Below are 14697 nucleotides of genomic sequence, written 5' to 3' on the forward strand. Positions count from 1 at the left end.
ATCAAAGGGCTGTACAGACTAATAATACAACATCCCCTTGATCTGAAACTTACCAAACACTCCAAAAAATCCAGATGAGGAAAATTAAGAAACCTTGAAAAGGGGTCGCACATGAGGAATATAAGTGTATCTTAAGCATTATTTCGGACAATTCCACTGAGGTTGGCGATCTTATTAAAGTTCTTAGGCTACAAAAAGCAGATGAACCACAGGATGTGGAGTTGAAGTACGGTTACTACCACTGCACGAGTACAATTTGGGATTGGAAAGCTCCTATGTGTGGTGCGTTCAGGGCATCAACAAGATCAGAAAAGCAACACGATTTGTGAGAAAGATGCAAACAGTGCACAACTGCTCAAAGAAAGTTAAAATAAACAGCAAAAGTTCACGAAAAGAAATAAACTTCCCCTTGCAAAATAAGCAATCTTCTTTTCTAGTGTTCAATAGTCAAAATAGAATCACGTTCGTCATTGTAAGCTAGCAGAATGAAATTAAACATAACATTAAATTTAGATATACATTAAATTATTATCACGCACAAGCCACAAATTTTACAATGCCATATTTATCAAAAAAGACTGTTCACAAAAAGAGGTTTTAATAAGTTATCTTTAATTCGGCAGTAACACAGCACTAACAGGGCACGAGAAACTGGATTTTTATAAAGGCTAATTTGTGTAGTTAAAGAACCCCCTGTTGGTCAATTTGTACCTGATGTTAAAAGTCGAGTCACATTTAGTTGTATATCCCTTCACAACTAAGCATCCCAAAAGGCTACTGAGTTTCCCTTTCCCTCATGTAGGTTTCAAATCAGAGGTGTTATAGTTTTTAACAGGCATGTTTTCGGCCACTTATAAATATTTGTCAAGACTTGTTGTTCTTGACACCAAATAAAATTCCCTTTATTAATGCTGTAGCAAGTTAGTAACAACTTTTAAGTAACATTAATAATTATAATATATATATATATATATATATATATATATATATATATATATATATTTATATATTCCATTTCTTTAATAATTCTGCCGCTAGCCTAGATGGTAGTGTGCCCGCTTTGAGACTGGGAGGTCGCTGGTTCGCGCCTCGGCCGAGTCATACCTAATTGGTAAAATGGCGGCGCCCTCTGTTGGCTGCGGCTGCATCGACTCGCTACAACGGGTCAGGTGTATCGACATTTCGTTCTGTGTACATTGTTACAAAGAATGACAATACAAAGGAAATTATTATTATTATTATTTGGATTCGATAGGGCGTCTTAATTGATCTATAAATTCCCTCCCTGATCAAGAAGCATGGTTCCAAACTTCGGGAAAAAGTATCTTTAAAAGGCATCTTATTGTCTGGATTTTACAGTGTCTTAGAGCTGTCAGAATTAAATCTTTTTAATTCTTGAGGTTCCCCTGTTAACGTTCCGCTGGCCTGCCGCTGTGTTGAAAAACAGTCATGTCTTCACAATATCACCAGTCACTAAAATACATCATGTCACATATCATTGGAAAGCTTAATTTCTTGGAATTAGTAATTTCCCCATATAAGTCTCATCGTAGTATAAGTCGCACCCGCAGCCAAACTATAAAAATAACTGAGACTTAACGTCCCAACAATTTGGTATTTGGAAATGTTAACCATCCCACAAAAACATAGGATTTCATCAAAAAATTGGAATTGAGCTTTGCAGTGTGAACTTCTCCGTAGACATGGCTCTCCAGGGTAATCAAGATAAACATGTAAAAAAGGTTTAAGAGAGAAAAAGGGGATCAGAAATGTCAGAATAATCAGGCAAAACAATTCACAAGCACTGCTAGGAGGTGTGTGTGTGTCTTTGTGTGTTGAATGGCAAAAAGCTGTCAAGCGTCACCTGCATAGACGGTTACAGCCAATAGATGGAGATAAATGTTCCAATGGAAAATAGATTATTCTGTAACCTGATGGATATTAAAACACCACAATGCGTACCTATTTTAAGTAATTTGACCTAAGAACACACATTAATGTGTCATCTCAATTTTATTGGCTTTGTGGTCCCCGTTGACGATCTCTCTTATTGGACCATCCGGTTGCCATGTGGTTGCCAGAAAGACACTGTGTGGTAATTGGTGTCCATGGTGTTGCCACGTGGCCACCAGATTTGGATTGACGACTTGGCCTCCTGCCCTGCCACCGCTGCCAACCGGTTGGAGGGCACCGACTGGCAGCATGTTATGAATAGGAGGGCGGGGACGAATGAGTCAGATAATCAGGCGGATATAACACAAAACATGTAGGGGTAACCTGTAAGGTTGGGAATTGTCTGTTATGGAATGCATGCCACCTAGAGGAAAGATCGTAAGCACGACTCCGACCTGGCCCAATTTTCAGCCTGAGTCGGGCCTAAAATGTTTAGTTAATGTGTTTATGAAAAATGTCACTACATCACAGCACATACTGTACTAAACTTTAACAATGACAATTCAAAGAACTCATTACTGTCTCTATCATCTATTATCCATTAGTCATTATTCTTTGTCTGTCTGCCTCGTTCTCTCTTAAAATACCGCACCACATCTTAAAGGCATGTTGCTGGTGTTGCCTACGGCCCAATTTTCAACCCGTCAAAATGGCAGATGCCCATTCCAGTTAACTCTCTAAAATATCCGTCAATGATAGAAAATTGTTGCCTAATGCAACCCCTGCTGAAACAGAAATATAAAAGATTGTACCGTTTTGTTTAACATTGGTTTCGTTACAAAAAACGGATTAATTTGTTGTCATAAATAATCTCTCCTTCTCCCGAGTGCTGTTAATTAAAATGTGAAATTTCGGGTTTGCTTCGTACTCGGATCTGCAAATAAAGTTAATTGGCCTGAAGCAGACTGGGTTGGGCTTTAATACCTGCGTGCCTGGTTGGGGTCGGGCTGGATTTTTTTTTTTTTTTATAGGCCTGATTTTACCTCTGATGCAAACTTCATTTAATAAAAGAAAAAAAGGATATCAGTCAAGGCGCAGTTAACAGTTGACTTCATCAGCTTTCAAAGTGAACAATATGTGATATTATTTTTTAATTTATTTTTTTATATTTCCTTGTTTTTTACCATTAGTAGGGCTTTAGGAAAAATTATTTTGTTTTTTGTTTTTGTTTACAAGCTTTGGGTTGTATAGATTTTATTGATACTATCAGTCACATCCAGTGTTGCACAACCAATTAAAAAGAATAGAATAAATGTTAAGGCCTCTTGCATTAGATATAAATATAATAGATATAGTTGAAAATGTAAATTAGAAAAAAAAACAATTATACTTTTCCTTTAAAAAAAGATTATCTACCTTAGCTGGAAAACAGCTGTTACAAATGCATGAAGCCCTACCTGGTCCCAGGTCAAATTTGACTACAATCTGGAAAACTAAACATGAGCCTTTTGCTAATTTTTCTAAGGGTAGGTTTATGCGTTTCCAAAAGTGGCATTTTGGAGACTCCAAAATTGCCAGTGAGTGGTGACATCATGATGAGGGGGGTGAGGGACAAACAGAGATGGGGGATCCAACTGGATGTTTGATCTTACAGTACACACAGTCCAGTGTTTTCCCCCAATTGCTCAGTCCATGTATTGAATGGATTTGGGAAGTACAGTCCATAAACATGCCCGATTAAAGTCGCCGTCGACGATAAAAGCTCCGTTGGGGTGTGCAAGCTGCTGTTAATTGATAGCAGCGGGCAGGAGATTTAGTGCTATGCTAACGTTAGCTTCCGGTGAATAATAATAATAATAATAATAATAATTTCCTTTGTATTGTCATTCTTTGTAACAATGTACACAGAACGAAATGTCGATACACCTGACCCGTTGTAGTGAGTCGATGCAGCCGCAGCCAACAGAGGGCGCCGCCATTATACCAATTAGGTATGTCTCGGCCGAGGCGCGAACCAGCGACCTCCCAGTCTCAAAGCGGGCATACTACCATCTAGGCTACTGAGCTGGTGAAACGTTAGCGGTGGAACGTAAACAGCAAGCACAATGACCACAGTTAGCTCTCCCGGTAGATAGAAGATAGAAGTGTCTGCACGATACTGCTAGAAACTCCATATCGAGTGAGCAGTCTGTGTCAATGATTCGGCTGTTATTGTAGCGCATAGTCTCCTTCGTGCCGTAACCTTGTATTAGGAAGTGCGGTTTCAGATGATGTAGCAAAATAAATATTTTCCACACACACAAAAACAACCTCCACGCTTTGCCTACCCCTCGTTATTGTCATGTATAGTGTTTCTAATCCTGCCCTGTCGCTTCATTATCAAACATAACCTCCGTTTGAGGGCCCCCTCTTTCATTCCTGTGTTTAGTGCAAGTGTGTGCTTTGCTTGGTGTGTTAACGGCACCACTTGATAATGTGTTTTTTGCACTGAATTTCAGTTTACCGTATTTAACAGACTATGGAATGCACCAAAACGCACAGTGGCCTGAAATTCAAACATGCGTCTAAAACCGTGTGCACCTTTATATATGGATAAAATAGGAAATGCTTACCTGTAAATAATCACATTTTTTTTCAATTATTGATCAATCGATTATCATGATAGCGCACCAACGGTGGCAATAGGGATCGAACCCAAATAGCAGCAGTGAGAGCTCTAAATGTTAACCACCAGGCCACTAAGGACATAGATTATGTATGGCGGTACCAGTTACGAATGTTAGAGAATGGAGAAAACAGAAATGGATTAAAATCGGTATGAAATTTTGTTTCACTGTTTCAGCTCAATCGTTAAATATCTGCAGCCATGATTAAATGTGAAAGGATAGTGGGACGTTTGGACGTGTTCTAAGGGTTGGGCAGGGCACCTGCATGATGCGGCAGGGGTAAACCAATGAAAGCGGTCGGGCCCTGCTGTTGAACAGAGCAGTGTGTTGTGTCACCCTGACCCGAGTGACATGGCTGCTTTCTTGTGTCCCGTTTTATCTGGAGCGACGAAAGCATGACAAACTTGGGTGCTGAGGTGCTTAACCTGTTTGGGTTTTTGGGCATTTGGGTTGGCCGTGCTCAAATTTTTAAGTGTCTTTTGCTTTTTTTTCCTTTTTATTTTTGTTTTTGTGTATGTGTTTGTCTTCCTGTAGGTCACCCCTCTGAAGGGCTTTGGCCAGGGTAGATAGATAGATAGATGATTAAAATAATGTATTGAAACTGTAAACTATGAACACAATACAGACATAAAATTTACAATATATATGCATGCACTTACTTTTACTCGAGTAATTATTTAGTTAAAGAAAATGCTTGACAAAATCAGTATATCCCCAAAAATTTTCCTACTCCGTGTTGGGTTAAAAGACGCGCAGCTTCGTTCTTCCACCTGCCTCACGTCAGATGTCATTTCTGCTTCTTGCCAATAGCTTACACGCTTTACAAATTTACTGCTTTTTGTCCAAATATTTCACTATTTGCAACTTGTAATCTGCAGAATTTTTTTTTCTTTTTTTCGGTGCCATTTGTTCAGTTTCACTTTCGTTTGCTGAACGTTGCCGAGATGCGCACTTTGGCGCCAAACCGTTCATTTTGGCACTGCACTCGCAGAGCACACTTGATATGAGGGACTCGGCCCAAGTAAACCCCAAGCTTCGTAGCTCAACCGAAACGCATAGTTCGCGCTGAAGTACGCACGGTTGAAGTAAAGCTTCAGTGTTTATTTTGACGGCAAATTTAAGCTTCGGGTTTATTTCGGGCTCATTTATCATATCAAGTTAATCTTTCGGTTCAGGCGGGTCCTGGTTTGTATACCCGCGACTCTGGTCAGTTTAGGCTGATATTTTTATTGGCCCGCTCTTACCTCTACGACACAGGTATGTAATATGTTATAAACTAAATACAATTAAAAAAAAAAAAAATCTTTTTTTGGGATACATTTTCAATTTCCCCAGTGGCATTTATATAGAAACACTACTGTGTAATAGCGCTTAACAGTCAATTTGCAAGGTATCATAATGGACAGGCATTGTGGGAAATGTAGTGTTTAGTCAAAGCACTTTTTCGACCTATTTTTTTCTTAGGCTAATACCCCCAATAAGCAGGTTAGCGTCTTACATGGCTGCAATACAAAGCCGCTATTGGGAAATGTGAAGCACACTGTAAAGCGCTTTGGGAGGTCATTGACTTGAAAAGCGCCATATAAATGCAGATCATATCATTTCATTTAATTAGGCGCACATTTTAAACTCTTTGCGGGCCACCCAAAATGATATGGGGGGCCACACTTGGCCATGAGTTTGACACATGAGGCTAGTGGATAGAATATGGTGTTTTTTCCTGACCTGATAGCGGTTCGAGATCAGTCAACGCAGTAGTTCTTTTTTTGTGTGACTGTAGTTTTAATTCCAGCCACCCTGTAGTCTGGTGCCCCTTACATATAAAGACAAATATGACAAAAGACTATTTTCAGGGAGTGCGCCTTATAGTCCTGAAAATATGGTAATTGTTTTGATGGCTGATTAAATGACACAGTATTGGGAGGATGGATATGTATCTTGTCTCCTGTTTTGGTTATCTGCTTTAAAGCGGCGTGTCGGGGCCACTTCCCACGAGGACGGCCCCGATGGTGTTTTTTGTGTGTGTGCCAGTTCACGGTTCATTAGCCACACATACACTTCCGTTCTGTTGTCAACTCGGGGAAAACCGCCCTTCTCCCCTCCATCTCGGAGTAATCTGAGTACCAAAGAGAGAGACGGGTAGCATCTGTCGCCTTCTCTTTTAAGAACCCCCCCGATTTTCAAAAAAGATGTCGGCCACCCGGGCAGAGACGTTTTGTAAGTTGTACGCCCGACGTACAAGATGCATGCCCCCGGGCGTCCGGGCAGACGTTATTTCAAAAACTGATTAAGTAACTAAACCATCCAAAATGATGAAAAAACAATGCTGTATCTAAAACGACCCAAGCATTTCTTGGTTTCAGTATTTTACCCAGGATTGCATGCAGATATTGACAAATTGGAGGAATAAAACGGAACCTGCACATATAGTTTGTGGCCCCCACTTAGGTAGCAATAATTGTACATGTTTGAGTGGTTAGACTTGTGCTCGCTAGAATGTTTCAGGAAAATTTGGACATGATTCTTTTTAATGCACTTCATTTTGGGGTGACAATGTTTTTGGATTTAATAACTTGAGAACCATTAGAATGTAAGTTCAATACCACATTTTTCAGACTTCGGTATCGGAATCTTTGCGTTGTCATTAAACTGATAACATTAGTCCATTAAATTCCCTCACCTCTCCTACAAATGATGTAATTTATTGCCTTTATATTATAATTTTCCTCAACACTGTAGACCCCGGAATAGGTCATTATCATACTCTGCACTGTGAAATTGTCATACATGTGAAATTCCCTACTGGGATGAATAAAGTATATATCTATCTAGCTATCTACATCATCCATCCATCAGTGAAAGGAAGCTTAAGGTAATTTGCTAATGCCTTCCAAAACATTAAAATAAAAATGCATATAGTAAGTAGTACTTATCTGTCATAAATTCATATATGATTAAATAACATTATAAATAAATATACATGTTAAAAGGTAAAAATCTAAGTTATAGGCTGGAAATGCGGTAATCATCGTAACAGACATGTAAAAATTGGAATTCTGTTAGATTGGGTATGATCCATACCGCGGTTGTCCATTCCAGCTCTAGTTTGGCTGACGTGTTTTTCAGACTCTGCCAAAACTACATCGTTATCTCTCAGCAGCAAAGCAACCTCAAAGCCATTTGCTTCTTCATTTCGTTCTTACGTGAGTCATTCCTGTTAATCGGTGCCACTTAAGTCCCAGTGACATAAAATATATTTTGTGGAAAAGTAGGCTTATACTTATTTTTCAAAAATATTTTCTTGTATGCTTAAACTGCTCTCTACCAGAGGACTCACTGAAATGTTTGCAAATTAATTTTAAACTAACAGGGTTGGGTAGGGTTACTCTAACTGGATTACTTTCTATTACTTTTGGATTACTCCAATACCAAATATGCTAATAAAAGACAAAAGAAACTAAATATGAATAAAATTATAACTCACAACACGTGGTAAGCTTTCTTTCCTGGCTTTGATCTCTTTGATCTCCGGCAAAACTAACATAAAATGCGACAGAAACAAAATGGAAATAAATCCAAACAGCTTGCCAACATCGTTTTTGCCGTTCCATGTGTTCCGTTACTCCCCAAGCCTGCACAAAATGTAGTAATTGTATTCATATTTAGTTTCTTTTGTCTTTTTTAGCATATTTGGTATTGGAGTAATCCAAAAGTAATTGAAAGTAATCAAGTTAAAGTAACCCTACCCAACCCTGTAAACAAATTACTCTAACTGTACTGGAAGTACACCAAAATGCTATGTCCCCAGTCATGTTTCGTTGATTTCTTTTGAAAATTTAAATGAGGCAAATCTAATAAATTCATGTTTTTCATCCTTTTTTATCATGGGATTCTTCACCTAATGTCATTACCAGTTACTAGTGTATTTTCTATATTTAAAATATATTGTGTCCCAGAGTGAACTGTTACCTACATTATTCCGATAAGAGTTCTATAGAAAACATATGCTAAGTTATCATTTTAGTCACATGACTCTTTGACGTAACGATAATTTTGGAGGGAAACATTCAAGCAAAAGAAGAGTAAGTACTTTTTATTCCACCTTTTTTATATAGTTATGGTTTAGGGATGAGAAAAAGCAAAACACGTTCACCCCATTCTGCTTTTTATAATCGGAACCATTATTTTTTGTAATTTTAATAACATGGTTAATTAACATGTTAAAAGTATTTCAGTCATTTTGTATACTATTTTCATTACATTAGTAGTAATGGCTAACGTAAGTAAGCATAAAATGCGCCCCCTATTACTATCTCCCTTGTTATTGCTATGCACTATAACAGGGGAGGGGACACATTTGGCCTATGTCATGTTTGAAGTTATTGGTAACAAAAACAAGTTACAGAACGATATCCTGGGCTGGTCCTATACATTTATCTTCTAGTTTGAAAATCCGTCTTTCAGATGACGTTAAAAGCCCGACGCACGTTAAATATTGTACATTTTTTACATTTTTTGAGTGAAGATTACAATGCTTAAATGGCACCCAATAGTAAGAATGACCAGTGTATAGTTAGCGTGCCGCAAGCAGTTTAGATCTTTCTGGTTTCCAACAGAAGCCTCAGGTCGATTAGCATATTTTTAACCCCACACACCTTTTTTCCACCAATCCGCTATACCCCCCACCACCACCACATGTTTGATTTCTCGGCCGTGACAAAGAGCTTTACCCTTTATCTGTATGTGTGTTGCTGAGTTTGGGGGGCCCTTAGATTAAGGGAAAGCTTCCTGCTCTTTATTTGCTGAGTCCCCCTGGGAGACGCTTTTGGAGGGACTTTTTTTGCTGGAGTCACCAACGCCGCACACACGTAGTCAAAAGCGCCTCTTAACACGTACACGCCTTTAACCTTTAACTTCTTTCAAAGTACTCATTGAGTGAATAGCAGTTGTTGAAGGCCAACTATGCGTGCACACTTCCCACTGAGGCCCCCCACCCTGTTCACAGCGGGCCCGCGCTAAATAGCTTCCGAGTTCAATTCTATGACCTAAACCGATGAAAACCAAGCGGTACACCACAATTATGTTTTAGTTGCATAACAATAGATGTTTACAACCCAATAATTGCAAGGAAAAAAACAACCAAACTCAAAGTAGTTATAATTATAATTAGAGCTGCATTATTTTAGGAAAAACCCTAATTGCAATTTTTCAGAACGATAAGTGTATTTTCTGTGCTAGTTTTTTTTTTTTGTGAGTACTTAACCCTTGGAGTCTTCGATGAGTGAGGTTAAAAATTATCGGGGGAATAAAAATACGAATGGCATGATGTCATAAACATATTTTATGAGGAATACTTGGAATATGACAATATTACATCTTTTTTGGGAGGGTTTTTTCTAAGAATAACAACCCATGATGTAATTTTTCATCCCACTTACAGTATGTATTCAAGGGTTAATACTAGTGACATGCTTTAACCAGTTAACGTTCTGACTGTTGGCGGTGACTGTTGAGAAACAAAGACTTGTCTGTATGTAGTCGCTGGTACTTTTGGAGTCTCCAAATGGCCACTCCTTGAAACGCCGAGACATCCTCGTTGATTAATGTGTAAAATATGAATGGTAAGTTTTTCAGATTGTGATCAACTTTAACCTGGGACTAGGTAATGTTTCATTCTATTCTTCCATCTGTTTCCTAGCTAAGATGCCCATGCTACACTCATCTGCAGGCATGTGATTGAAAAAACAAATTCAGGCGAGAATAAAAACCTTATATTTCTGTGTTTTTTAACTTGGATTCCTCAATGTTAGTAGCAGTGATTATTTCAGTTGGGGACAAAACTTCAGAGCGCTACCTTTCAAAAGAGATTAAAACCACCCGGATTCTCCAAACAGTTTAAGAACAGAATTCAATTTACTTTGGGTGCGTCTTGAATTGGGATTTTAGGTGAATTTTACAGGATTGTTAAGGGGTTAAACTTAAGTAACTAGCGCCCTCTTCTGGGCAGCTTTATTATTGTCGCGGTCTATAAATTATTGAAAAAAGCCGCAGTGTCTTGCGATTACACAATCGCACTACAGCACACCGCAATATCGATTATATTTTGGTTAATCTGGGAGCCCTAATTAGAATTGTTTTTATGTCATTAATAACCCCGTAGTGAACATTGTTTAGAACAAGATTAGGCGTGGCAATCCAGGATTTACACTTAGGACTTAAATAAATAAAACAATAAAAAAATAATATTAAAATACCCAGGCAATATGTATATGGCATTATATGGTAAGGTATTCACCTGCCGTCAATGTTTTATATTGATTATTTTAAAAAATGGAATGACATTCAATTATGTTGATCGTTCTCATTTTTATGTCGATCAGTCTCATTGATATGTCTCATTTTTTAACCCTAACTTCCGGTCTTTAGTAAAAAAAACAAAAAAAAAACAACTACATACATTGATGTCCATCCGCAATTTTATAAGATATGTAGAAAGAATAAAATCTGCATTACTACAGCAAATTTTCCCTTTTTTTTTTTTTAGTGAGAATAACACAGATTAAGGGGTAGATTAATGTAAATTTTTACAACCAGAGATGTGAAATTAACAAGTCAAATTTAATGTGTCCTCTTTAGTTTTCTCAGGGGTTTCCCCCTTTCCCATTTTATTGGAAATGTTTTCATTACATTACATTAATTACAAAATATTTTAGGTTTGGATTTTATGGGGAGATTTAAAAAAAAAAAATATATTATTAGAATTACTGTTTGTATGCTTTGATATTAACTGGATTTTCCATGCCCTGTTTTTTTAACCCTGATTCTGTTGGTGAAAACTTGTGATTTGATGTTCATCACTGTTTTTGCAAGAACATTTTAGGTATATTAAAAGACATCTTTTGTTTCAAAAAATATTTTTATCAGATTTTTTTTCCTTCAGGATGTTCCTCAATTTTAGTGTCAATTGAGGTATTGTTTTTTTAATATTTCAGTGTAAAAAAAAAATTAATATATATATATATATATATATATATATATAAATAAATTACTGTTCTTATTTATTTATTTTAAATTTTCCCTGGCTTTTTTTTTTTTCAACTCCTATCCCTTATTCTTGGTACACTGTGGTAAATTGATTTTCTTCATAATTTTTCAAATAATATTTTAGATATTTGAAAGCTTTATTTCAAAAATATTTTTTCATATATTTCTTCCCAAACCCCCCCCCCCCCCCCCCCCACACACACACACACACACACAAAAAATGACGGGAGTCCCTGATTTATTTCATACCACTTAAAAATTACTCTCCGTAATCGCGGTCATTAACAACCATGCATGTCGATACTAACTGCTACTTCTACTTGAGTCCGAGTTGTTTGTAAGTGAGGAGAAGGTCACGTCACAATGCAAAAGGGTGCCATCCAAACAAGAGCCAATTTAATTTGTTTGATGGTCGGATGAAGGCTGATAACTCCCCTGTGCCACTGTGCATCGGGACTCGGACAGAAAATGAGTTGAGGGAGCAAAAGCAAAGAATCGGCGCCGAGCAGAATGCCGATAAGCCTTCGGATATAGCCAGTTCGTCAAAAGAAACGGGCGAGAGAAGAGTGTAATATTTGATTTTGGCTCAAGGCTGCATGTTTGTCCAAAGGCTAAAAACTGCCAAGCAGCTAATCGCCGAGCTAAATACACGGTCGTAGTTGCAGAAATGTACCAGCCCGTAGGACAGCGATGTCAAACTCTGCTTGATCCAAGTCAAGTCACTCAAAATGTTTAGCTTTGTTTTTCAGCATTATGGTTCATCATTCAGCCTACGTTAGTAACCTACCCTACATATTATAATCACGGATGTTAAGGGATTGTTTTAAACACAACCAGGGCTCCCGCAGATCCTAGAAAAGTCTTAAAAGGCATTGGATTTGATTTTCTAAAAATAGTGCCCTAATTGGCTTTAAAATGTCTTGGATCCAATTTTCAATAGTCTGAAAACACATTAAGATTTACACTTGTTTGAACTAAAAACATTTAGTTCTATTTATCAATTGTCTTTTTTGATAGTTCACCGATATGCTTTCGTGGCAACATCACGTGACGACAATAACGGAAATATCAAAACGGCGATGTGGTTTCAGTTGGGCCTTTCAGAGCAGACACATGTCTTGGTTCTACCCACAATGCACACAGCAACTTCAGAAAGAGACGTTTACTTTGGACCATGGAAAAGTGTACATTTGATGAGAAGTGAGCGTTTCTAAAAGCTGTTAAAGTGTATGAGGCACGATGTTTTGTCTACAAGAAATATTTTTTTGATCTTTGTGGGGTTTTTTTTTTTTTAATTCAATTTTTTGGGGGGGTCAACTTGATCTTACATTTGATTTCAAAAGGCATTATAACATCTTAAAAAATCCTAAATTTAACTTTCCTTAAGCTGTAGGAACACATTACAACTTTTTATACATGCCAACAGTACTACTTTACAGTTAGAATAGTGCTTTTCACACCTTAAAACCTACCACTTTTTCATATTAAACAACACCCAGCATCATCACTTGAGACTTGTATTCTAATCTATGGCTCCTTTATTTTGAAGCGAGACTGAGTTTTTGTGTGTAGATAATCCGGTCCAACTACAGCATTACATTTTCATGTTTTTTCCAGTTTCAAACGAGCAGTTTTTTATATATATTCTGGAGACTGATAGTGTTTTGCAGAAAAAATAACGTGCGATAAAATCGGTTGCTTATTGATGTCAAAAGGTTGGCATGTTAGCCTGTATTTTGTTCTTCTTAATAACCGTACATTATTTCTCAGTTTCTTTTCTAATAATCTTCTGAGGTTTAGAAACTTTTTTTACATGTCTTTTCATGTTTAGTTTTTAAGGGATTCCCCCCTCTGTTTTTGTTACATTATTCATATATAGGGTTCGGAATTTAAAGAGAATATTACATTATTACTGGTATTTGGATTTTCTTTGCCCTGATGAATTATTTTTTTTAAACTCCTATTCCTAATTTATTTTAAAACATTTTTTGAAAACACCTAATTTAGAATGTATATTTTTGTAGTTTTTTCCCTTTGCAAGATTTTTTTTAAAAATTTTATATTCTGGAAATGGACTGTTTCGTGCATAAAAATAAACTCTGCGTGATAAAATCTACCGCTTTTTAATGCCAACTCGCCATGCCATGCAAACTCTACAGTGCCTTCTAGCAGCCCAAGAGAGAATTTGGTTTGCATTTATTTTCAAAATCACAACTTTTGATAGATATGACCAATAGACGCTCCCTTTTTTAACATACTCAGAAATTTATGGCGTGCCGACTCACATCATCCAGTGGGCTGCATCTGGCCGGTGCGTTCTATGTTTGACATGCCTGCCGTAGCGGCTAGTCACGATGGGTGCATAATTAATGCCGTCAACATGTATTTATGTACGTTTCTGTTACAATGTGAGGATGTCAGTTAGTGTTTTGGGCCTCCTTGAGAGAAAACACAGATCTCCCCGGAGGCACTGTTAGTGTCTCTTGTACAGATGTGCCATGCCGCCGGTGTCAGTTACCGTGTGCATCCGTGTGTGCGTAGCCGACTCATATGGGAAACTGAGATCATGCGTCGGGCTTTTAAGGTCTTTATGATTCTCTATTATTTGGATTCTTACGTTAATGAGTGCTGACATGAAAAAACTTTTTTAGGACAGTACAATACATCATTACCTTCTTTGTGACATTAAAACAAGTGACCCCTGTTTAAATACCGAAAAAATAATGTAGTGTTTTATAAAAGTTGCCATCAGTGTAGATTGTACAAGATTTAAAAAGATGGTGGGTTTAAAATTGAACTCATTTAATTGTTGAAATGTTTGTATGTTTTGCGAAAAAAATGAGTCCTTAAAAAAATAGCAAATATGGTTGAATCTAAAATCAGTACCGTATTTTCCGGACTATAAGTCTCCCTGGAGTAATGTTGCAGCAGCCAAAAATGGTAAAATTAAGAAGGAAAAAGATGTACAAGTCACACTCGGTGGTATAGGTTGCATTTTTGGGGGGGATTCTTTTAAAAAATCCAACACCTAAAACATACAGTTCATCTTGAAAGTCAATTTAAAATAGAATAGGGAAAATTGTATACTAACGTT

General features: G+C 37.4%; 1 protein-coding gene across 1 annotated transcript in view; it reads left to right on the forward strand.

Annotated features, from left to right (window-relative positions):
* The window catches only part of zcchc7 (zinc finger, CCHC domain containing 7), a 103120-nt gene that overhangs the window by 45999 nt on the left and 42424 nt on the right, over positions 1-14697 (forward strand). The window lies entirely within an intron of this gene.

The sequence above is a fragment of the Urocampus carinirostris genome, chromosome 8 (assembly GCF_059441175.1).
Source record: "Urocampus carinirostris isolate Australia breed hairy pipefish chromosome 8, RoL_Ucar_1.0, whole genome shotgun sequence".
NCBI classification, from domain to species: Eukaryota; Metazoa; Chordata; class Actinopteri; order Syngnathiformes; family Syngnathidae; genus Urocampus; species Urocampus carinirostris.